Source organism: Dermacentor variabilis, chromosome 10 (assembly GCF_050947875.1).
Source record: "Dermacentor variabilis isolate Ectoservices chromosome 10, ASM5094787v1, whole genome shotgun sequence".
Classification (NCBI taxonomy): Eukaryota; Metazoa; Arthropoda; class Arachnida; order Ixodida; family Ixodidae; genus Dermacentor; species Dermacentor variabilis.
Genome location: NC_134577.1, coordinates 105642439 through 105668282, shown reverse-complemented (window position 1 = coordinate 105668282; position 25844 = coordinate 105642439). Strand labels below are relative to the sequence as shown.

At 46.0% G+C, this 25844-nt stretch overlaps 1 protein-coding gene and 1 long non-coding RNA gene across 2 annotated transcripts in view; one reads left to right on the top strand and one right to left on the bottom strand.

The window, feature by feature from the left end:
* LOC142560873 (uncharacterized) overlaps nucleotides 1-22241 on the bottom strand; it is a 114682-nt gene extending 92441 nt beyond the window's left edge. The window contains exon 1 of the long non-coding RNA XR_012823460.1: nucleotides 21950-22241. This is a non-coding gene — a long non-coding RNA (uncharacterized LOC142560873). The remainder of the gene's footprint in view (nucleotides 1-21949) is intronic.
* The window catches only part of LOC142560872 (GTP-binding protein Di-Ras2), a 198993-nt gene that overhangs the window by 89193 nt on the left and 83956 nt on the right, over nucleotides 1-25844 (top strand). The gene's annotated exons all lie outside the window — the stretch shown is intronic.

Below are 25844 nucleotides of genomic sequence, written 5' to 3'. Positions count from 1 at the left end.
CTTCCCGACCACGAGTTTTCGCCGCCTCCTCGACGCCCTGTCGGCACCCATCGTTCGCCATCGCCACGTCGTCGCTCACTTTCCCCCTTACGTCGCCGCCAGTCACCTAGCGAGGGAAACTAGTTGCTGCAGTTCCGCAGGCACGAACTGCAAGCTTCGCGACTTCTCCAAGGCCTGCACAGTCGCCACGCAATTTATTGGACGTTTTGGTCGAAGGAACCGCCGCAATTGCGCTTATTGATACTGGGGCTGCAGTTTCTGTTATCGACGAAAAGCTTTGTCGCAGCCTCCATAAGGTCACAACGCCGTTGTCTGGTATGCTTCTACGCACCGCGACTGCGCAGCATATAGCCCCGGTCGCTCAATGTACTGCAAGGGTGGTCATCGAAGGCATTGTCTACGTTGTTGAATTTCTCGTGTTGTCATCATGTTCACATGACATTATACTCGGCTGGGACTTTTTGTCTCACCATCGTGCCATCATCGACTGCGCCCGGGCCGAAGTAGCGCTTTTCCCGCTTGCCGATGCCCCGCTGCCTGACCCTTCTGAACAAAAAGCCTCCAAGCTCACTATTGTGTCCGATACGGACATACCACCCGACATGTGTGTGCTTGTGCCCGTCTCTTGCTCTACCGCGCCAGACGCTACAGTACTTTTTACACCGTCGCCAATTTTTCTACGTCGCAAGGCCCTACCTCTCCCATTTGCCGTCCTCACCACTGTGTCTGGATTATCCTCAATGCTTGTGTGTAACCCGTCTCACTACCATGTGTCGTTACTGCGCGGCGAATCACTCGGTCGTGTTCAGCCCCTTGACCCGCTTCACATTCTCGATGTTTCCGACGACACTGCCTGTTATGAATTCGACGCCCTCACTTCTCCTGTGCCGTGCACATCATCATCATCATTGACGTCGTCGTCGTCAAACGTTCTTGAATCTGTCGTAGACGCCGATCTGCCGCCTCCATATCGCCAGCAAGTCTTCGCGCTTCTTCAGAATTTTCGCTCGTCGTTTGACTGTGACCAACCATCTCTGGGGCGTACGGCAACCGTCACTCACAGCGTACACACTGGTTCCCATCCTCCGTTACGCCAGCGACCATACCGCGTGTCGGCAGCCGAGCGGAAGATCATTAACGAGCAGGTCGACGACATGCTGCACCGTGGCGTCATTCGCCCTTCCCACAGTCCTTGGGCGTCTCCTGTAGTATTAGTACGCAAGAAGGACGGGTCAATACGCTTCTGTGTGGATTACCGTCGACTCAATAAGATCACTCGTAAAGATGTCTATCCGCTGCCTCGGATAGATGACGCCCTCGACTCCTTGCAAGGCGCAGAGTACTTCTCATCTTTGGATCTTCGCTCCGGCTATTGGCAAGTGCCGATGGCAGATGATGACTGTGAGAAGACAGCTTTCATCACGCCCGATGGCTTGTACGAATTTACCGTAATGCCATTCGGGCTATGCAACGCGCCCGCTACTTTCGAGCGTATGATGGACACCATCCTTCGCAACTACAAGTGGAAAACATGTCTGTGCTACCTTGATGATATCGTGGTGTTTTCGCCAGATTTCCCGACGCACCTCGTGCGCTTGCGTGAGATACTGACCTGCCTCACCTCTGCTGGCCTCCAACTTAACATCAAAAAGTGCCGTTTTGCTGCTCGCAAGTTAACAATATTGGGTCACGTTGTATCGAAGGACGGCGTGCTTTCTGACCCAGCCAAGCTTCGCGCGGTCGCAGAGTTTCCGACGCCCACTACTCTTAAGGCGCTCCGCAGCTTTATAGGGCTCTGCTCTTACTTTCGGCGTTTTGTGCGCAATTTCGCGACTATCATCGCACCACTGACCAATTTGCTTACCGCTACCAACGGCATCTCCGCGTGGTCAACTTCCTGTGACGAAGCCTTCCAGCAACTACGTCGCCTACTCACTTCGCCACCGATTCTTCGACACTACGATCCCACAGCGCCTACAGAGGTACATACGGACGCCAGCGGTATCGGACTTGGTGCAGTCCTCGCACAACGGAAAGACGGCTATGACGAGTACGTCGTCGCGTATGCGAGCCGAACTTTAAAGAAGGCAGAAGCCAACTACTCAGTAACAGAAAAGGAGTGCTTGGCCATTATTTGGGCGCTCGTCAAATTTCGTCCATACCTATATGGTCGCCCTTTTGACATTGTCACCGACCACCATTCACTTTGCTGGCTGTCCTCGTTGAAGGATCCGTCCGGTCGCCTAGGGCGACGGGCACTCCGCTTACAAGAATATGATATCCGCGTTGTCTACCGATCGGTCAGAAAGCACTCTGACGCCGATGCGCTTTCCCGATCGCCGCTACCTTGTGATGTGGCTTCAGTGTCTCCGCTCTTCGCATCCATGTCAGCCTTCAACGTCGCTGATATGCCGGACGAGCAGCGTAAGGATCCCCTGCTTTCAACTATGCTGAATTTCCTCCATGACCCATCCGCCACATCCTCTTCTCGCACACTTCGTCGCCAAGCCGCTCACTTTACTGTCCGCGACAACGTTCTTTACCGCAGAAATTATTTGCCTGATGGTCGCAAATGGCTCCTGGTGATACCACGACACATGCGTTCTGACATATGCGCTTATTTTCATGCTGCTCCTCATAATGGTCACGCCGGTGTTCTGAAAACGTATACTCGGCTAAGGCAGCGTTTCTACTGGCAGGGCATGTATCACTTCGTGCGCCAGTACGTACGCGCTTGCACGGCGTGCCAACGGCGTAAAATTCCACCTCGCCCTCCTGGTGAGCTACAGCCGCTACCCTGCCCGGCTCGGCCCTTCGATCGCGTCGGCATAGACCTATACGGGCCACTTCCCTGCAGTTCCGCGGGTAACCGATGGATAATTGTAGGTGTCGACCACTTGACGCGCTACGCCGAGACTGCCGCACTCCCGGCAGCCTCTGCGCGCGAAGTTGCGTTCTTCATCTTGCGGAACTTCGTTCTTCGACATGGCGCACCACGCGAACTGCTCAGCGACAGGGGACGTGTCTTCTTGTCCGAAGTCATCCAAGCCCTTCTCGCTGCATGCAGCATCGTTCACCGCAAGTCTACAGCCTACCACCCGCAAACGAATGGCTTGACAGAGAGGTTCAACCGCACACTCGGTGACATGTTGACTATGTACGTCGCCTCAGATCACAGTAACTGGGACACTGTTTTGCCGTTCGTCACGTATGCCTATAATACGGCCACACAAGCTACCACTGGCTTTTCGCCTTTTTTTCTGCTGTATGGACGAGAGCCCTCGTGTACTTTGGACACAATGCTCCCATACCGACCCGATGCTTCCGAATGCACGCCTGTGTCTGAAGCCGCCAAATACGCCGAGGACTGTAGGCAGCTCGCGCGAACCCTTACGACCGCTGCTCAAGGTCGTCAAAAGCTGCGGCGTGACAGTGACGCGCTTACACCAGTTTTCCCGACTGGTTCTCTTGTTTGGTTGTGGGTCCCGCCTCACAGCCCTGGCCTTTCGACCAAACTCCTCGCACGCTATGATGGCCCCTACCGCGTCATAGACCGTCCCTCCGCTGTCACCTATGTTGTAGAACCTGTGACTCCTTCACCCGACCATAGGCATCGCGGGCGTGACACGGTTCATGTCAACCGACTTAAGCCGTACTATGACCCCCTCATGCTACCTACGCCGTAAGTCGCCAGGATGGCTCCTCTTCTCTCCCGGGGGCCATTGTGGTGAAGAGAAAGACGAAGAAGGCGCTCTTGTGTCGGCTGTGCGCATGATCAGCGTTCATCTACTGCCAGTGCTACTAGACTGTGCCTAGTGCCTCGTAATAAATCATCTTATTACATTATTTATTTTTGAAGCGTCAAATTTAACGATTAATCAAATCTTTATTTTGCACCATGTGCATTACAGGTGAAGGATAACAGGAAAAAAAGCTGCCAATAGGGGGCTTGACGAGTCCGCAGCCTCACGTAATGAGCGGCGTTTGGGCAACAACAATGAAAAGCACGGTCAACTAACAGATTTAAACACTTGATCACTGCAGAACAAAAGTAAAACACTCAATAGTACGCAAAAAAATTAATGCCATGATATGTAAAATCAGTTCTCTTCTTCTGAAAACATAGATCTAAGTTTAGCAGTAGAACAAATAGATAAATCAAAATTAGCAGATTGATAATGGTTTGACAGTGATGGGAAAGAATAACATAGGCGTTCAATGCCAGAGTTCAAACGGGGTGCAACAACGCTCCAATTCTCTCGATGTCAGGTAGCATAATATTGCTCATTTCTTCTTTTCTAAATGTGCCACAGTATCCAGGTTATGTATATTATATTTCACTTCGTTATTAAGTGTAGCACTCAAACGATAGGGACATAGTCTGTGAGCCGTGACAACATGCGCACTATGGAAAAAATACCTGCAATCGTTGCTTTGTAACCTGCATTGTGCATATGGCGTAGGTATCGTTTCTATAGTTTTTTGTAGGTTGGAGAGTGTAGTTGTAATCCAAACATGTTACGCCCAATTGAGTACATCACATCGAAAAAGCATACTAACGTGTTTATTTTGTGTTAGCGGCGCAGAAAAGACAGAAGTGTGAAACGTTTTTATTTAAAAACAGCACCTCTCGAAGAGTAAACACAGTAAATAGATGTTGCCCAGAATAACATTATAAAGATAAACGTGCACATAAAATATAGAAAATGCAAACACTGTTTTCTAATAAAGTGCTTCTCTCTCTCTCTCTCTCTCTCTCTCTCTCTCTCTCTATATATATATATATATATATATATATATATATATATATATATATATATATATATATATATATATATATATATATATATATATATATATATATATATATATATATATATATATATCAGATTTTGGGCGACGTGTGCACAACTGCTTACATGCTACTCTCTACAGGGAGGTGGAAGGGGAATAAAAGATCCCAAAGGAGAGTGAGAAAAAAAAGAGAATAAAAATATATACGAAACACAGGAGTGGACCGGATAATAATATCTACAGGAGACACGATGGGTGAATTGAGGCTTTTCTATATTTTATACTCAATCTTTAAAGCTTTCCGAAAAGACGAATCTTTTCTAGGTACTGTAACAATACATGCAAGACCCACCGCAGTTTTGAATGGCGGGGCATTGGACCTAAGATAATAGTTAACGTTAAGGATCATGACACATCATGCCGACCTGGCGCTCAAAAGAATGTATCTCGTCATGTTGCGCGGTGAATTTCGCTAATATGTGCTCGATTTTCTCTAAGCCGCCAGTGTGAGGATCAGTGGTGCGCCCTATGGGATACAAATAATTGTTCGCGAACACTGTCCGGTCGAAGCCGATGGTACAATGCCCCTAAGTGGTAAGAAAGTAGTCGTGGACTTCTCAAATTTACTCCAGGGTCAGTCGATCGCAGAAAGTTATCGTGGTGCAGTGACAGATTCCAGGGGCGATCCTCTTCACTACAGGCATACCTTTTTGCGACGCTCGAAGCGTCGGCCTGGATAAAAAAAATACTCTCCTAAAATTTCGGTATTAATGTGCATTTAGAGCAGCCTCATCCACTTTTTCGTTTCCCGAAATACCGGCACAACCGGATATCTAACGGAAGATGATGCAATGCCCAATAATGTTGGCCTTGTAGGAAAGCTAGGCAATGTCACACAGGCTGTAGGCCGGTTGTTACACCGACTGTGCTTGTTCTCAAACTCTGTACGGCTGCTTTCGTATCCGTGAATATTAGGCAGCTCCTTGGCGGCTGCTGTCGAAGTACATGCATATCCTCTGTAATGCCAGATAGCTCAGCCTATGTAGATGACGTAACTCGCTAAAGGAAAAACGAGAATCGCTGTCCTGTAGAGGGCTTTGAGCGACGTTGAGCGGTAGCATAATAGATGAAAATGGGTTTTGCTAGCTGCGTATCACTTGTCCGTATATTCCAAAGCAGTCTGATGGTTTGAGACATTTTCTTTTTTTGCACTCATTACAGGGATGTATGAAACAATTTCCAGTGGTGACGTTTATTTTATTTATTTATTTATTTATTTATTTATTTATTTATTTAGAACGTACTACCATGCCCATGTGGAATTATTGCAGGAATGGCACGAAGTCGAACAATAAACATTATGAAGTCATTGTAAAAATGTAACAACATACAAAATACAAATACAGAATCTGAATAAAAAGCATATTAAGTAGCAACATCAAAGTGATAATAATAAAGAAGGCTTAAGTATGCGTTTGCATACATTCTAGCAGTAGTTACATAAAACATTGGAAAGTAAGTTAGAAATTCAGTGCAGTAACATCAAGTGAAGAAGGTACCCAGCAGTTAAATTTCATAGTTGAGAACCCAGTAAGTAATTTTCAAGAAGTGACAAAAAATGTGTAAGCGACAAACTATTGATGAAACTGGAAGATAAACTACTGCCTTATGGCTTGCGGAAAAAAAAGAGTAAATAAAGCAGTCATTTAAAGCAGTCACTTTAAAACGATATTCGTGTAGGGTGTACGAGTGTTTAAGTCGTGGTATTGTGGCGTTTGTGATGGTAACGTGCTCGTAGCTATTAACGTTTAACTTATTATGAATTAACTGGTGCAGTAATTAAACCGTCCGAATGTGGTTCGGTTGTAGATTGCGAGTACTGCGGCAGTTTTTAGTAAAGTACTTGTAGAATCTGTAGGTCGATATTTATTGAAGGTGAATCTAACTGATTTTTATTGTACTCCATCTAGCGTGTTAATTAATTTGGTAGTCGACCGAAACCAAGCTGAGATAGGGTATTCTAGGGTTTATCTGACAAGTCCATTATAAGCTAGTAGTCTAGTTTCCACTGGAGCTTGACGTAGGCACCGCGTAAGAAAGAAAACTCGACTTGGGACCGTTGCAGTCTCACCCAAGGTCCGACGTTAATGTTAGACCGAGATACTTGCCCTCTGTGACTGCTGTTATGGGGTCATCGCTTATGGTACAGAGGGACTCGTGCAAACGGTGTTTTCTTATTGTTCTAAATATTTCTTTTGCATTGAGAATCGTTCGCCATTTTGTGCACCACGCAGATATGAATTTCAGCGCATCTTTTAGTATGACGGGCTCATCTGCTGAAGTGATTTTTTATACAGTATTTGTTTATACATTGTACAGGGTGGTACCGTTCGTGTCATAACCCGCGACAGCTCAGCAGGAATTGACATAGATGTGCTTCCGACGGCTTGTCCAAAGGTAGACGTACCATTGGTTCTAGAAAGGTTTTTGCAGAAATTGGTCTCCCACAAGTAGGAGAAAACTTCAGCCAGCACGAAACAACTGTCTTCCAGTATGTCTTGGCCTTCCGAAGGGGTCGGCCCGCTTAGGAACGCTAGCCGAAGCTGAATGGCTGCCACTCGACGTGCTGTCTTCGCAGGATACACTTCGGATTCGCCTCAGGCACTCGAACTCTGACCATATAGAAAGACTTATAGACATGTGTGTGCAGGTGTGTGTACAATGCATGCACAGTGCATGCAAAGCCCAGCGCTGTACATAGCATACGTAGACGCGCAGGTACATGCAAGAATATGGTATTCGCATTTTCTTTTTCAAGGTCGAAAGAAGTACCTCGGAAGGAGGAAACTTGAAAGGGGAGGAAAACGAAGACGAGCCAGAAGCATTAGTCGGCTAGGCGAAACATAATGCTGTCTCAAGAAACGGTGCTTTTAATCGAGGAGATTTCGTGAGGAAATCAAAGCACGAATGTACGCCAATCTCACACTATCCGCTAGCGCAGTCGGCACAAGTGGGCAAGTATTTCTGCAGCAGTTACAACGAGCCCTACGCGGGTGCATCTGCGAAACGGTTTATGTACCTCTCACGGGAGACGGCTCTAATGTATGTTTCGTTTTAACTCCACATTCTGCAGTATTACCCTAAGTCATTTAAGCTTTGCTAAGAGGCACCCTCGTGCAAATTTCCATTCTTTATTTCGTTTCCATAGTCTGCGCATAGTGCCGCCGTTCGACTCGGAGCAGGGGCCCGGTCCCGTTTCACTTTTTGACGAATTATTTTTTGCCCATTTCAACACACGCCCCCCTCCCCCCGCTTTCCCTACCCGGCTGCACTGCTCTGACTGAACCAGCACCCCCCGCTCTCCTCCTCCTGGTGACGCCACTGGTTGTGAGAGACGGTTCTCGGTTGAAAACGCGGCCAACTTCGGCGGGTGCTCTACACTTGAAAATGACCGCTAAAGAAGAATTACACGCAAGCACAAAGCAAACCGTCATTTAAACCGCTAAGCACAGGGCGTGCCACTATGCAAATTTTTTTTTCTCGTAGCATGTGTTTTAATACTCGTGGTAGTCGGCTATAGCGGACAGCGGACTGTAGACGAAAATATGCGGCACATTCTTGGGCTAAGTGGGCCAGCCGCCTTCGTGCTTGCGCAAGACGCGAACCAATCCGCTCGGTCGGCCTGATCGGGAACGACGCGTTTTGGAGGCGCCATTGCGTCCGGCTGCCTCGTCTAACAGACCGTACGTGAAAGTGCCTGATTCAATGCTCCGAAGGGCGCTTTGGACAACGGAGAAGCTCGCAATATATTCTGTGTCTGTAGAGAGTTTGCTTGTGCAGCAAACTACTCTGGCCGCTTTGCTCAATGCTCGGCAGTTTTCAATTACTTACACTAGGACGTACGGCGCGGAGGACTTAAGGCTGGTCGAGCCGGGTATCAAACGCTTAAATCACAGAACTGGGGCACACAGTGGAAAGCCGCCGTGATGGGAAGTAACGATCCCTTTCGGCGGGCCACACCACGCTCTTGCCCTACATTCTATCTTCTCTCTTCGTCATCACTTACTTGGCCGGAGATGCTTTTGCTTAGGAGCTTTACTGAACTAGGTTAGTCCTAACACCGTCCGTCAAATGTACTTGGAACTAGCCGCGCTTTCCGCTCAATGCAACACGTCCCAGCTGTCCACTTCTAGCAACAGACGCAGACGGTCGCCACCTAAAATGGACTTGTCCTGTCTTACAACATCAACGATCCAGATGTTCAGTATTGCGTTGAAGGAAGCGAGGCACACAAACTTCCCACCCCCCGCATCATTATCATAAATATGTTCCAATAAAAGGTGTGGCGAAACGGGTCCTCCAGGTATAAGCTGCTCTGACTCCTTGTTTTTTTTTTCTTTTTTTTTCGTTTTTTCACTACTGGTCTCATCGATGCCAGGCTCCGTTAAACTTCGTGGTCCAAAGCTGTGATAGCGTTTTACGCGGCAACAGATATCAGAATATGGCACTTGAACACATGCACAGCGCAGGTGTTATAGATTGCGTGCAAAACATATCAATCATCATGTCTTATAGCAAGCCTTCTTCTAAATAAGCAAAACAATATTAAGCATATATAGCTGGGTTATGCTGGCTCACAATATCGAAACAGACACACAACCGCAAAATACACAATGGTAAATGCTATTAACAACTGTCGAATAGCAGAGTCCACCCACCAACGTTATATGTCGGTGTGGCTCACTCTATTGTCAGTTATGCCGCTACTCAACGTGCTAACCCATGCTGACGTTTGGTGATACCTTTCCTGTATGTACGCGCCGCGTTCTTCCGCCCATGCTGAAATATTATCGTGTTCTGCAACGACGTCATCACATGCTGCTGCATCATAACGTCATGACACATTCGTCTGGTGCAATATGAAACCGAAAATGCTTGGAAGCAGAGATGCTAGAACAAATTAAGGCTCTTCAAGGCTTACCAGTGATATTTTTCGAGCGTTTCGATGTCTACCGTCGTAATTCGCCGTTAGCAAAAAATAATCAGCAATCGAAATTGCCATCTCGCTACTGCTTGGGGTTCCGCTCTTCACACATCGTTCCGCGAGGCCGGCGAGTGCGGATGCCTCTTCGAGCTTGCAGAGTAAGGCCAGACGAAGAATTGAGGGTGGAATTTGTCCCTCATCTGCGATCGTTGCGATCGTTACAGTGAAAGGTAAAATGCGTGAGACCTGCGTCACCTCGCCGTGGTTGTCAAATTGTTTAGAAAGCTTCGCAAGAGCTGTAAAGATGCTCAGCGTTAACAGCTGCGTGAAGACGTAACACTCTCACCTCACAAAGAATTACGGCGGCATATCTTATAATTGGTAAAGAGACACGCAGAGAGAGAGGACAAAATTTAGATGCGAAAGACAGGCAAGCTAACCGGAACACAAACGCCCGGTTTGTTACCCTACGTCGGGAAAGGAGTAAGGGAAGACAGAAAGATTGAAAGGAAAGCGGTGACGGGAAGTACAGGCACGCAAAGAGAGATAGAAAACACTCGCATGATTACGCACGCACACACAAAAAAACGGGAGGGTGCCAGAGTGTCAGAATCTTTCTACTAGTTACTTTGAGTGAACGAACTTAAGTAGTGGTCTTATACAACTCGTTGCGCGATAAGCCGGCGTTCTACGATCCTCTCCACGGAAAACTGCGGCCCTTTCGAGCGTGTAAATGCAAATGATTGGGCACGAGATGTAGGACCAGTTCCTGTGAATATGTTCCTTCTGCACAGAAGCATCCCTTCAAATTCTTGACTACTGCGCCATCTGGTTGCATTAGAAATTTACAGCACGTTCATCCTGTGTCGTCGATAACGATGCGGCAGTACGTCTCCCAGACTGTATCAGTTTTCTCGGAACCCACTGTCCACAATATTATAGCTCGTTTGGCATGCGGTGTCGCCTGAATCTGGCTTTATGTTACAATAAATTATCTTAGCCTATTATTCCTAGCTTAACATTGAAAAATGATAAAATCCGCCGTCCACGGGCGTAGACACAGGGTCTGAAGAGGTTATAGGATGCGTCTTCTGCCTAAAAACATCCTGAGACCGACTGTCCATTCTCATTGGCATTAACATCATCCTTTTTCAAAAGTTAAGCCTAAGCGATAATAAAAAAAAATGAAAGGCGACACTAATCATCGACTAAGGTGTCTCTTAGTGGTATTCGCACCTCGGTGTTGGTGTTCTTTAGGTTAACTGTAGGTGAACGCAACGCAGGAACCGAACTCGGAGGCAACTGCTTTTCAGTAATTATCCTGTTAAATATCGTGCCACCTTCTTGTGTGTGACGTCATTAGAGGCGTCATTACTTCCTCTTTCTGCTTCCGGGTTTCCACGAATTTCGCCAAAGTCATGGTCACGTGGCGGGTCTTTAAAATTTAAGATTCTGTGCTTTGGTGCGTGGTAATCAGTGATTTCTAATTAATTGTAGTTATTCGAGGCACTTCAGTAACTCAACTTGTAACTAAACTTATGGTCTGATATCATATCTACAATGAAATCCGTGAATTTTGTACTGTACTACTTTTTTCTATTTTTTTCTGATTTATTTTAAATTTTGTCCCCGGTCGTCTCTGTGATTTCTAATTAATCCCGATTATTCCAGACAGTTCAGTAACTCAAATTCTAACTAAACTTATGCTCTGATATCATATCTATAATGAAATCCATGAATCTTGTACTGTACTATTTCTTGTATTCTTTTTCTTATATATATTGAATTTGGTTCCTGGTCGTCTCAGTCATTTCTAATTAATTCAAATTACTTCAGACACTTCAGTAACCCAACTTGTAACTAAACTTATACTCTTGTATCACACCTGTAATGAATGAAACCCATGAATTTTGTACTGCACTATTTTTTCTCAGATTTATTTTGGATTTCCTGCCCGGTCGTTTCAGGAGGTGAACCGGAAGTGCTTCGCAAGAAACAAGATTGTCACTCGATCCTCTCGCCGCTAAAAAAATAAAAAAGGACAATAAGAACTGGAGTATATAGTATAATGAACCGACACAACAGCGAGCCGGTTTGCTTTATCCATGTTGTTAAGTAAGCGGAAACGTTTTTAGCCGGACGTATTTCAAAAAAAAATTTAAATAAGTCCAGTCGTTTCACGTGCCAGAACCACGAGCGATTATGAGGCGCGATGTAGTCGAGGGATCCGGGTTACGTTTGATTACCCAAGGTTCTTCGATGTGCACATGAATCTGCGTGCACGAGCGCTTTTGCGCTTCGCCCACGTCGAAATGCGGCCGTCGCGGCGCGGTAAAACGACGGGTAACATATGTGAGAGATGATCACTGTATCGGCGTAACACATGGAGATGATGCTGTGGGCATATACAAGTGCCATTTGACAATATGGTCTCTCTTTTTTTTTCGTATATAAGATGTTGCTTGGCAGTACGAACTGCTTATATAAAAGTAATGTTCTTTTTTTTTCTCTCCGGTGGATAATAACGTTCCGGGATCTCACACGCTGTGGGAATGAGCGCTACGCAAAGTACGTCAATGCGTGATTTTTGGGAATTACGCGTATGGTATACAACAAAGGGTCCACGTGATACTGCGATAAAATTGATATGCTAGAGCGTATGATGACACGATGTGACAGCTTTCTTTGGGCACTCGATTACACGATGATACAATTTTTTGCACGTGCTTTTTTTTCTCTGATAAGCATTGTGGTTAGACTTTGCAACATTTTCTTGCGGAAATCTTTCATTCTCCATGTATTTCTCATTCTAATGGACAAAAAACAGACAATAAGAATAGATAGATAGATAGATAGATAGATAGATAGATAGATAGATAGATAGATAGATAGATAGATAGATAGATAGATAGATAGATAGATAGATAGATAGATAGATAGATAGATAGATAGATAGATAGATAGATAGATAGATAGATAGATAGATAGATAGATAGATAGATAGATAGATAGATAGATAGATAGATAGATTAAGAAGCGAACGGTCAACCAAGGACATCAAGACCAAGGACAACATAGGGGAAATTACTTGAACTTACTAATTGAATTAAAGAAATTATAAGTTCATGGAAATCAAAGGGGATGAAGAAACAACTAGCTGCAGGTGGAATACGATCCCACGTCTTCGCATTACGCGTGCGATGCTCATACAATTCGAGCTACAGCGGCGCCGTTTTCCCATCCACTTTCCGGGGTATTTATGTGTTACTATTAGAACTATCTCTCGGAGTGTTAGCCAGCGCCACCACACACAAACCTTAACGGCGGATGTGGAACATCCTTTATGCCGCGCGCGCCACGAGTACATGATGTTTCTGGTGAAGGCAACGGGTCAGTAAACGCGCACACGCTACGCAAAGACGTGGGGTCGTTCCCCACCTGCTCCTATTGTTTGTCCATCCATTTTCATTTCCATTAACTTATCATTTCGTCAATTCATTAGTAAGTACAAGTAATTTACCCAATGTTACCCTTGGTGTCTATGTTTGTTGTCCTCTTATATGATTAATAAAAATCGGGCCCCTCGGTTATCTTTCTTCTTGTTCAATATATATATATATATATATATATATATATATATATATATATAGTGCAACTGGCGGTGGCATACCGCCCTTATTTGCACTTCGCTCCGCGAAGAGGCAGGACGAGTGTCGAGGGAGCTCCTGACCAGCACTTTGCATTGTGGTGAAAGCGGTTTCAATCATAGATCTGGCACCTGAAGGACTTGGGACGCAGGTCTCACGCATTTCTCTCGCCTTTAACGCAAAATCAGCACTCAATTTCTTTTCAAATGTCAAGGGCATTATTTTCCAGTCCGAAAAAAATTTTAACCGCAGCAGCTAATTGTACTGAAATAAATTGCTTTTAATATTCTTTCTATTTAGCCTACAACGTTTCCATCGATGATCTTGAGTATAATCAATTTTAGAGGCTGTTTAATCAATTATGGGGACTTATTTCCTGAACTTGTAGTATAATATACTTCGAATTGACCAAGGGGACAGCGAACAATACTGATTAGGTTACATTCTCGAAGCCTACATGCGGATTTTTTGAAGGTTTGGTACCAGTCAGCTGAAACGCCCTGTATAATGCTGACGGCTACCATTGTACTGCACTCCTGCGCGTCCGTATAGTGGCAGCACCCGCAATTTCTCGGAGCATTAGCCGAACGGCTAATCAACAAATGTCTCGCCAGCTTACCTCACCAGATATACAGAGAATTTGCCTCTTGACTTTGAGCATGGCTCTTCGATGATTTCTCTGCGACCTTCTCAGCGTCTCGTCCCCATTTCTCGCGAATCGCTGAGGGAAAAGTGGGTAGGGTGTAATCGTGGCAACGGCGTTTCCGTTACTAGGGGCGATAGCTTTTGCAAAGCTCCCAGCCGTGCGCTCTGGTTTCGGCGCTGCCCAGCGGGTCGCGGCCTTGTTGTGCTGTCCAGCGGAGACGTCATTGAGTCCGCGCGAACGAGGCCAAGGTTCGGGAAGTGAGCAGCTCGGAGAAGAAAGGGCGGAGCAACGCGGGCCGAGCGGCGTCCAGCGGATACGACGGCTACGAGCCAACGGAAATAAGCGAGCGCCTGTACCGTAGTTTCGCGAGCATTAGCCAACCTATAGAGAGAGTCCCTAGTGTTTCCCTTTTTTCGTTAATGAAAATTTTTATTCGTTGTTTTAAAAGGCTTTGGCGTTTAAAAAACCCTCTAGAACACTGAGTGCTGTTGTCCAGCTACGAAAATAGTGAGGAATGGAGGGAAATATACTGATATTTCACCATACGTTATTTTGAATATCAGCATTGTCGCTACACTCGGTACTATAGACTTCTCGGCTATGGGTCGGAACAATGTGCACGTATGCTTTGCAGTTTCATCGAATGTTAAAAGTTAACTGAGTTAAAACTCAATTGAAGGAAGATTTGGCGCTCCGTAATGTTGTAGAAATGTGGTCAATACCAGGGCATGTCAGGCTTTGCATTAAAAAAATGCCGCCTCTCCCACTCGGGTCGACAAACGTACTGCCGAGCTAGGCCTCTCCGAACGCTGTGCGAGAGGCTAAATTTAGCTTCAATTACGTCATACGTGGCGCGACAACGGCGCCATGAGAGTGCGCGACGCACGCATATTGCAGCAATGGCTTTTGTCCTCTAGACAACAATGTTCGTGCGAGACGCAGGACTACTGCGGTCGCAAAGATATAAACGGCGTTGCCGTAACCTGTTTTCTTTCTTTCTTTTTTTTCACTCGGGTTCCTGCGGTTCATAACGTCATAATGGGTCAAAAGTGAAAACTTGGCGAGTTGGTATGGAAGCATGGCTGAATTCAGAGTGCGAACTACTGGCACGCTACTAATATAGGAGTTAAATATAAGCATACAGGCCAGTTTTGTAGACCTACTGCAACAGTGACTTATAAAATGTGCTGTCCGTAATGCACCTTTCATAGTTTTCGACTTGATCACTGTTCAATTCAACACCTTTAAGAGCACTTTCGCGAATTGTCTTTAACATGTTTTCGTTGCATGCGGTTTCAGCAAATGACCCCTTTACTGCTTTTACGTCAACAAAAAAGTCACAGTTTCGCCCGTAATTCGAAGCATCGATTGCGATAGCAAATTAGTGGACAGCTATACGAGGTAAGAATAGTGGTTTTATCGGTCGTACAAGGATGTCGAAATAGGCACACCAACTAAATTGCCAAGCGTGGTGTCACGCGCGCACAAGCAAACACGAGCGCATCTGTCTCGATGACCGCGGAAACTCGCTGTCAACACGTTTGCTTGACGAAACGCGGCAGCAGCAGCGAGCGAAGCGAAACTCGTGCTTTCTGTGGCTTCATTGTAAAGTGAGCGCCGAGAACACACAGCACGCACAAAGCCACGATCCGCCGACGCAGCTACGCTCCGCCCCCAACGCTCGCAAGATACGGCCGCGCGACCGCGCACAGCCGCCACATGCGCAGCTGCAGCCGGATTAGAGGGCCCCCTCCCTTCCCTCCCCTCCACCCGCTGCCTCGCAACGTTCGCACCCGACGGAAGACTGCGCGCTTTCGTCCCTTTCGGGAGGGCGAGATTGAGCCACGATGGTTAACTCCCCTCGCAAGCATCCACTCGCAGATACAGCGTAGGGCGCGCGGCGACGGTGTTATCGCCTTTGGACGTTATACGGAACCTCACGGCGACGCCCACGCCGCTTCCGACGGGGGAAACGCGCTTGCAGTGCCCATACAATTGCTATAGCATTAAAATTACGCAGCTTGTAATTTGTGCCTAGTAATCTTGAGTGCTTCAGTGCAGAGATCGACACTTTTCTAGAACGAGTTCTTGAAAGAGAGAAAGATAGTGTAACTGTCGTAGGAGAAAGGTGGAGACGTCGACCTGATTCAAAGGAGCTTCCGAAGCAAGGCGACCAGCAGGACAAGAAGAAGAGACCGCATCTGGTAACAGCAGTATTGTATGGTCGTATCCAGCCGGTTTCGTACCGCGTGTTATCGCTAGCGTGGTCATTATTGTCCGGAGCGCATGCCTCGCACGTACTATACAAGCATGTCGACCACCGTGCGCTTGATCTCCAGAGTGGAATGCTCAGAGCGCAAACACGTGCTCTACGGGCCCTTGTACTGTGTCCATTCCCTGATTTCATTTTTCCACTGCGGCAGTTGGTAGCAGTAATCGCTCCACCTTTGCAGGCGTATGGCACATGCATCTATGGGAACCAAACTGACCATAACGCAGCACTTTATTGAACAAAACAGCAAATTTAGATGCACGCACACATTTTAAGCAAAGCCAAATGAACATTATTTCTTGCCGCTACGTTTCTTTTAGATTAGCAATTTCCAGCTGTCTTTAGAGAGGATAAGTGACGACGAGCTTCATCTTCTCGCTCATTGATGGAGTATGTGTCCATTGAACCCCTCACATGAAGGTACCTGGAAGTTGCCTAGAATCTGAAGCGGATTTCCCAAACTGGTACGAATAAAATGAGAACTCTGGTTCAGGCGTCTTTCTAGAGCAAGACAGTCACGAGCTCTGCGCCAAGAGATGTTCCCGTCACTCTACCCTAAAAACCAGCGCGCTCTTTAATTTACGTAATGAACGAGCTTCGCTGATCAATTTTCTATTACCGAGTTATTACACGGCGTATGCTGCCATTGAAGGATTACAACCAATTAGTGCTCGAGATCCGCACGTTATTATGGAACTGCATGTAAGACTAAGATACAACATTTTCTTTAGCTTAAAATGGCACGCGGAATACACTCAGAACGGCACGCCAAACTTGTGCCAGCGCACCCACCTCGCCGTTCCCCACTTTTTGGCAGGTCTTTGGACAAACAGTCGTCGATATGAGAAGCTTCAGCCAGGTCTTCTCGGCTAAGCAAAGGGAATTTTGAACGCAGATCTCTGCACCATTTTTTCTCTGTCCGCTATCCACACAAAGCCTGCTGGAAAGGCAGCTCGGCTCAAGGCTGAAATGGCCTGAACAACGACCCTTTGCAATTCGCGAGTGTGATTATAGCGCCAACAAGCAAAAACACACAGTGCTTTCCCCGCACGCATATAAGCACAACAGATAACATCCTTTCGCATCACATCGATGCGTGACGTAGTACAATATGCTCCTATAGTACATGCATCTCTACAGTGTTAATAAAATACTCAATTATTACGCATTTCACTTCGTAAGTATACTTTGCAGAACTCTTCCGCAGCGCAACATTTCGGACACAAACGCAGAGCTACGCGGTAATTTGCGCGGCGTTCACGATAAGTGCGCGTTAAGCGCGATGAAATGCAGTACGCATTCGTTTCGTCGCATCCCTCCGGGCGTTCACTGCACGCGAGGCACAAAAAAAGACCTTCTCGTTGGCAAATGCGTTTCCTTAGTTTTGTTTTTTTCTTTATTTCGCTCGTTGTTCGCCTCTTGTCTCTATCAAACCACTTTCCTTTAGGGCCCGAAGCAAGTTTAGACGCACTTTCCTTTATCTGTATTTTTTTGTCTTTACAATGGTAGCTGATAAGTGTACGTTAGCCAATTTTCGTGGCCTCAGTCGCTATATCGTTATGATGCTTCCCTTGGGGAGAAGTCACTAGAAAGGAAACGTGTTTCCTGCAAAGCCACACGGTTGTTTGTACCACTGCGTGCGAAAACAAAATGGGATCACCGCGCGGATTTCTGTTTCTTTTCTTGTTTTCAACGTTCACTGCTCACCTTAGTTTAAATGTTTATTAGCTCTAAACTTCGGTTTATCAAGGTCGCTGGGACTCAAGAATTAACTTTCGTTGGATCGATAACTTCGTTCAGTTGGAAGCATTCCAGACACTCTCGCTAGTAAGGTTTTATTTATTCCAGGACAAAAAAAAAGCAGTTTAAGCCTGTGTACGAACTTCGTATAGGCAGCCAGCCCATTCAGCTTGTCTTGCACTATTTGCTGGGAGCAGCAAGTCTAATTAAAATTGAATTCCTGTGTTTTACGTGACAAAAGTTAAACAACGACCTGATTATAACGTGTGCCGTAGACTCCAAATTTATTTTTATTTACTCTTTTTTTAACGTGGACCCACTGCATGTCTCTCGATACTTCTTTTTTACACACAGAGCCCACCGAGGTGCGATCGAACCCGCGACCTTGTGTTCAGCAGCGCAACGCCGTAGCCCCTGAGCTACAGCGCCGGTTGAGGTGCAAACCATTTTAACAAGTTCATTGGCGTGCCACCACGCAAACTACAACCCAGCATACCCCTATATATTCCGGTACTCCAACCACATTCCCCTGAAAATTTCGCCATAGCGAGAGAAACGTCGAATTCACTTTGTTGCTACGAGGTTTTCGCACGTTAGACTATCGATACGCGTGGGGAATCAAGAGAACTTGGAGTTTTCGTAAAATCAGGTTCTCCTAAAATGACGTTACACTCCATTATTATTTTCGTGGAAAACATATGTACTCTTGAAAGGGAGGAGAGATACAGCAAAGAGCAGGCACTTTCTGACTGTATCCCAATGCTTTATTAAAGCATCCATTTATGTCTGCATGGTTTTCCAGTACTTTTTTACAGAGATTATGGTGTTCTGCATGCTAAAATTATGATTTGATTATGAGGCGTGCCGTGCTACGGTTTCCGGGCTCCTCGTTGTCGCAGCGTGCCAGCCCCCACTGCTTGGGTGACGTAAGCAGAACGGCGCCTCGATGTGAGCGGTTTTGCTCTCGCTGCAGCTCCTCCCCCTTCCCCGCCCCCCAGTTTCGGTTTCGCGTTCTTTGGTAGCCGAAATTCGTCGTGCCACAGTTCCGCGAGGAATCGCATTTTGCAGGATCCAAAAGCTCATATGACTTCTACGGTGAGCTCACTTCAATTTCCCAATTACAAGCCCGTTGAAACTGAAACTATAAATGTTATTTCTTACTGTTGTTGATTAGCGACTAATTACCCGCATCACCCGTCACCCCGTGGTCGCTACCACTGACGGCAAAACTCCGAAGCAACCGTCCTTTTATTTCAAAATGGCTATCTTTAAATAATGCTTAAAGTCCTCGTAGAAACACCCGGTATCGTTTGGGACCACTATTCTACTTATTTAGCGAAGTAACTTTCATGCTAGGACGTCAACGGACGTCACCGATTTCAAAATCCTTTCATGTATTGTACTCGTTTTGGAGCAGTTCCGGTTGGTGAAGCCTCATATTTTGGGTCATTTCGGTCTCGTAGAATGCAATGTAGTCCTCCTTTGCTTACAAACGGTTAACTAGCCAGTAACAGACGCTGTCAAAACACATGACGTCACAACGACTTGGTGCGAATGCGTCACGGACGCGTGGCCAGCGATCCTTCTGGTATGCGCGCACCCTAGCCCGACAGTAAGGGTGGCTGTTTTTGCCGTTGGAAAAGCGCGGTGTAGTGATGCAGCTCAACTGGATGTTCGTGCCTGACGTCTCTTCAACGCTAATGTGAACAGCGTCGAACAGCTACCCCTTTACATAAAAGAAGTCCATTGTCTTGCTTTTTAATGTGCTGCCCATTGTTAAGCGAGTATCTATCTGTTTATTTCTCAGAAATGTCATCTCGGCATTCTCAATCGGGCCTGTCAAGTCCGCACAACGGCAGAAAATCTCACATCGCGTCGTAAGTGCGGACAACTCCATCTTTGATTCCGCACACGGCACCCCACGCAACACAAGACGCATGAGCCGATCCACGATGGGAGTAAATCGCATGTGCTTAAAGCATTCCCGCCTGGGCTTCGAAAATCCGCTCCCATTAGCAGTTAACCTTGAGTGACCAATCATTCCTTTCTCCAATCCCGCATTACCAACTGTCATGCCAGCGACATCAGTCACGACATTCCTCAAAAAAACTCGAGGTATAAGCGATGTTCAAGTACGTAGTTCGTTCAATATCTGAGTGGTAACGAACAGGAAGAGTTTAGACACATCTTTTGTTCTGCGCCCGCAAAGCTTCCCCGATGCTGTTTGCGCAAGGCGTAAAATACAAGTTTACGTCGCAAGAGCGCAATAAATCTCGCGCTCCTCCACCACGATGTTTGCAATCCACTCTGACGAGGACACTTTTACGCGCACTTCACGGCAGCAAGCGTCTAATAGGCCTATGTCACTTCCCAAGCACCCAGCTTCGCGCGTGGTAAACAACATTTGCGAGGGCACCGGCACGTCGACAACAATGGCTGCTGCAGTAAGCATGTGCGCTTAGTGGCGCAGCATGCCAGCGGTGAACATTTGCTGCGCAACGCCTCCACCACCTCCTCGCTCTTCACGGGGGAACGCAGCGATATTTGCACTATGCGCCAAGTACCAAGAATACGTAGCGGCCTCCGTCAGACCGCAATACTTGTCGTAAACGACACATCTTTAGGTTGCAAAGCAGCCGGCTATTACCAGACATCAAGGTGGCAGGTGAGTTTTTCTGATGAATGTGCCATATGTTCGCGCAGTTTGTTGCTTGCGCTTTATTAGTTTATACTTTGGTGCTCTCTGTTTTCCACCAGTAAGCTAAGGCTAACTTCCATTCTTAATTAACATTAGTAGCCACTTCCGAAGCCTCCTCTTCAGTTCCTTGAGGAAATCTTTCATTGACAGGTTTTCTTTCGAAGATTATCTGGCTTCATCTATGCGCTAGTAAGTCATCACCAAAAAAAAAAAACCCACAAGGCTGAATTGTTGCTAACATCAGCTTTCTTGGCAGAAAATTGTCGCTTCTTGCATAAGGTTAGTTACCTTGCCTTTTCTATGAAATTCAGCAGTACCGCCATCCTCATATTGTGATTAAATGCGTGTTTGCCTAGTTTCTCAACTCCTGCAATGAGCGGTGGTACTGAAAGAAGTGGTCTGCTCACCAGAATGCTGATGTATAGTGTTGGCAATGCAACAGCTGCAATAATACAAATAATGTTCCACGGCAATAATAAACTAAACAAAACTTCGTATACAGTCAACCAATGTAGGCGCCTAGGAACCGTTACGTTTGACATCACAGTAAACACATATTTATTGTGAGAGGCATCACTGTAATTATTGCAAAGGAAGCGACCTACTGTGAAGGAAGAGAAGTTCACGGAAAGTATGCGCATTTGTAGACTAACGTAGGCTAGTGTGAACAAGTAATGAATGCCAAGTTATATTTCGTACAATATGAAAAGCAGTAAAAACATTACAATACAAACGCCGAATCGCATGAAGTGCTTAGGCTGTATACGGAGTGCTCGTTAAATATCCCAGTCGACAATTGTCCCTTAGGGTCTCTCAGCGCTAACGAGCAGACAATTCCGGAATGCTCGTCCGGTTTTCTGCCATCCCTTGTCGTTACAAGTAAACAGTACCGACGTCGGCTGCGCAAGAAGTCAAGGTTGCGTTCAATCAGCCAACGAGCACTGGTGAACGTCGGGATGCAAATGGACACATAAGACTGCCCAGAAAGATGTACCTCCACGAACAGGCCAGCGACTAATGCAGGCGTAGGCAAACAACAGGACGGGAAGCAAAACAATATGAAAGCACGTTCGAGCATTCGGAGAACCAGCACGCGAAGATCTATAGGCTGGTCAAGGTAACGAAAGCAGAAGACGGTGCGCGCAGAAGCAGATGACACTTGCCGTACATTGCAGACAGACGGTCAAGAAAGGAAGGAACAGTGGCAGACGACGAGTGACTTGCGCGCTTGTCTGTCAGCCTGGACGACGTCCATACGCGCAGCAGACGACGCATCTCAAAAAGGCAGAAGACGTCGAACACACACCCATACAGCGCCGCATCGACGATGCGTGGGTGTGATTGAGCCCAGGCACTCCTCTATATTGAATGGGGATTGTCAGGGAGACTGCCGAGACGAGAGCCCCTGTGGAGGCACTTTCGCGGCAATACGCGAACGCTACGAAAGAAATGGGCGAAGAAGAAACTGCCAGCCGAAGCGATCGGCGCGCAGGAATATATAACCACCTATCTCGCCTGCGACAACGGAAACAATCGACGACGCTAGCGAAGCAAGGATGCAGCGGACGGGAACGCTCACGTCGATGGCAGCCACTCTGTTCAACAAGTACCCTGCCGCCATCCTCATGGATCGCGCCTGTCTTCTGCATTGTTCGCCGTCTGCTGGCTACTTTTGTTTAGCTTCACATATAGTCGGCTAATGAATACTGGTGCTTGTCGGACTAGGCTGTTGACTTTCACGTTGGAACTTATTGTTCTGGGCCTGATTACGGTAACAAAGGCTTTGTGCGCTTTTGAAACGAATAAAGGTGAGTGCAATCTCCGCCGTAAATGTGTACTTTGAGTTAGCGGGTCACTTATTTTATTGATTGAGATAATGAAAATTATCTTCCGTGAGTTAGAGAAAGGATAATACAAACATTTCTTAAAGCTGTTGAAAACAAGATCTTATTGACTTTTCCGGCCGGTGCAGCATCAAAACAGAAGCCCAAAACAACACAAAAGAAAGTTGAAGCTCTACAACTGCAAATGTAGACAATTCTTTCGTTTTTGGCTTCTACCTCGTTTTCAATTATTTGTAAAGCTGTCATCGTCAATATAAGATGGTTCCTCAGTTTCTAGACAATTTAAGCTTACAAAATGAATCGAATGTATCTAGAAAATGACCGACCAACAAGACGGAAATGAAGGTAATTCTGCGTGCGTGGAAACACGGAAGTTGTTTATAATTTTGCCCCTTAGAAAGGTAAGCTTCTTCTAAACTAATACGGGCAGCGAAGTACTGAAGTCAAATATGTTACAGAATGCAATTTTCCCAAAAATAAACTTATGTAGTTGGCGGGCCTTCTTCGTGGATTCTAGAAATGCCCTATAACATGTTAACTGTCCTACACGCAGTTGGAAATAAAAGAGTTTTAATGTCTTTGCCTCACAAATGCACTAACACAAATTCAATCATTAACTACTTTCGTCCGCAAGCAATGTAGATTTGCATGGACAAAGCGAGGTCTACAACAAAACAACTCTGACGAGACGAGTAGTCTGTTGATATTGTAAATTTACTTTAAGGTGAAGTTCTTAAGCAGCGGCGACCGTTTTCGTGCGACGTTGGGGAAATCCCATTACCTTCGTCGTAGCACTCAGTATTAAATGTTACTCAAAAGAGATGCAGCAACTCAGCCAGCGTTTGAGGTGCAAATTTACTTTGAAACGTAATTATCAAAAGTTACAAATAATTAAAGTAACCTTGCGTGTCTCCCGCTCGGAAAGACAACTTCTTTTGTGTTTATCTTAGCCAGTAATTATTAATTCTGGTTCCTCACGTCGCATTTAACCAGCTCAAGATTCAGGTTAAAACGCTACAAAAGGGCCGTAATTCGCGTGAATTTTGCCGGTATCACGTCTAAGCTTCTTGAAAAATATCAGTTCGAGTTTTCGTGTCGTACTAAACAAGACACCTCAGCGATTTTTCCATTTTTCTGAGTTTTTCTTAAAGCGAAGCCTTCTTTTCCTCTTCCTTCGACTTCCCCACTGCTGATGCTGCTGTGGTTGCTGCTGCTGTCTGGCACACCGCGTCGGGGGGTGCTTCAGACTTTGTGTAAACATGCACATACATAAACATAAACATGCAGGGCGGCAGAAGAAAGGAAAAGTGGGCAGAGATTGAGCAGCAGTTAAATTCAGAACAAATAGGAGCGTATGCGGTCACAGAAACGCACCTTAGAGATTCGGAAGAGCCGCCAGTTATTGAGGAATTTGGTTCGGGAGGGTGCAACAGAACTAAGTCGGAAAGAAAAAGGGGGAGTCGAAATGCTCATCCATCAGGGAGCCAAATGGAAAGAGTATATTCAAAATGTCAAGAGCATCTTTGGTTATCAGGTACAATGAGTGGGAGAAAAACGTGGCTGGTCGTTACGTATTTGTGGACCGAAAATAATTGCACACAGCAGAATAAAGAGTTAGTGGAATGCATAAGCGCTGATATCAAGGGCTTCGGGAATGGCGCTGAAGTTGTCCTATTAGGTGACATGAATGCCCACATACAGGATTTAGATGGCTATACCGACAACAACGGGAAGTCAATGCTAGACCTTTGTGAGCAACATTACCTCGTTATCGTGAATACAGGGCCTAAGTGTGAAGTACAGATCACGTGGGAAGTGGGAAACCGGCAATCGACCATTCATTACTGTCTGATGACAGAAGGAATTCATGATAAGTTGAGAGAAATGGTCATCGATGAGGAAGGGTTTAGCAGCATAGGGAGTGACCATAAACGCATCATTTTGAAAATGGAATGTGTAGTTGGGAAAGAGAGTAAGGAGCGCAAAATGGCCAGTCCAAATTTGAAGGCTGAACAAATAGCAAATATAGTCACTAGCGTAGAGGAAGAAATCGGCAAATGGCCAAGTAAAGAATGGGAATAATGTGACCTTCTAAGTGTCATAAGGACAGAAATATGGAAAGAGAAACAACATGTTCGTTGGAAAGAAAAAAAGAAACCGAAAAGCTGGTGGAACAAGGATACGAGAAGCGATCGCAGAACGACAGAAAGCATGTCGAGAGCACAAGCAGGCAAAGAAGGCGCAGTTGCCGCAGGATGAAGTAACCAGTAAATAGTAAATATACCGAGAGAAAAAGTCTATGGTTCAAATGCTGGTGCAAGCAAAATTTAAAGGCGAAATTGAATGTTGGTTGTCAGAAATGCGTGAGAAAAAGAAGGCTGCACCTAGAATATTTTGGAACCACATAAAATTATTAGGCAGGAAGTCAACAACAATACAACAACATATCCTAGACAAGGATGGAAACAGACTGGAAGGAGAAGCGGCAGTAAATTACATCCGAAAAATAACAGACGAATCTTTCCAAGGCAATAACGAGGTTGTATTTGAAGAAAAAGAAGAGCATGAGAGAGAGAGAGAGAGAGAGAGAGAGAGCAAATGATAAAGGAAAGATAGGGAGGTTAACCAGGACTGAGCCCGGTTGGCTACCCTACACTGGGGAAAGGGAAAAGGGGACGGAAAGATTAAAAGAAGAAGAGAAAGTCTACTGGGTATATCGTTCGGTCACTCAGTCCAGATCACAGACGCTGATTCAATCCAGTAGCTTTCAAATATCGCAGCAGAGCTTCAGTGGCCTTTTGTAGCTGCGATATGTGAGGCCATGGTCCCAAGATCTTCTTCAAGGTGAACGGCCTCTGCACAGCTGATTGAGAGCTGTGCAGAGGCCATGTCTTTCGTTTTGAAAAGATGGGCAGTAGCACAGTATATGTTCTATAGTTTCCTCGGCACCGCAGGCATTACAGTCAGCGCTATCAGTCATTCCAATCAAAAACGAATATGCATTGGTGAATGCGACGCCCAAGCGTAAGCGGCACAGCATTGTTTCCTCATTTCGCAGAAGCCCTGGTAACAGCCGCAGTTGCATAGAGGGGTCGAGGGAATGCAATCGTTCTTGGGTGAATTCAGGTGTGTGCCACTTCTCTAATGTCATACGGTATGCTACCTTGCTTAGGTGTTGGGCTACGTCGGTCCGCGATAAAGGTACAGAAACTAGGGTTG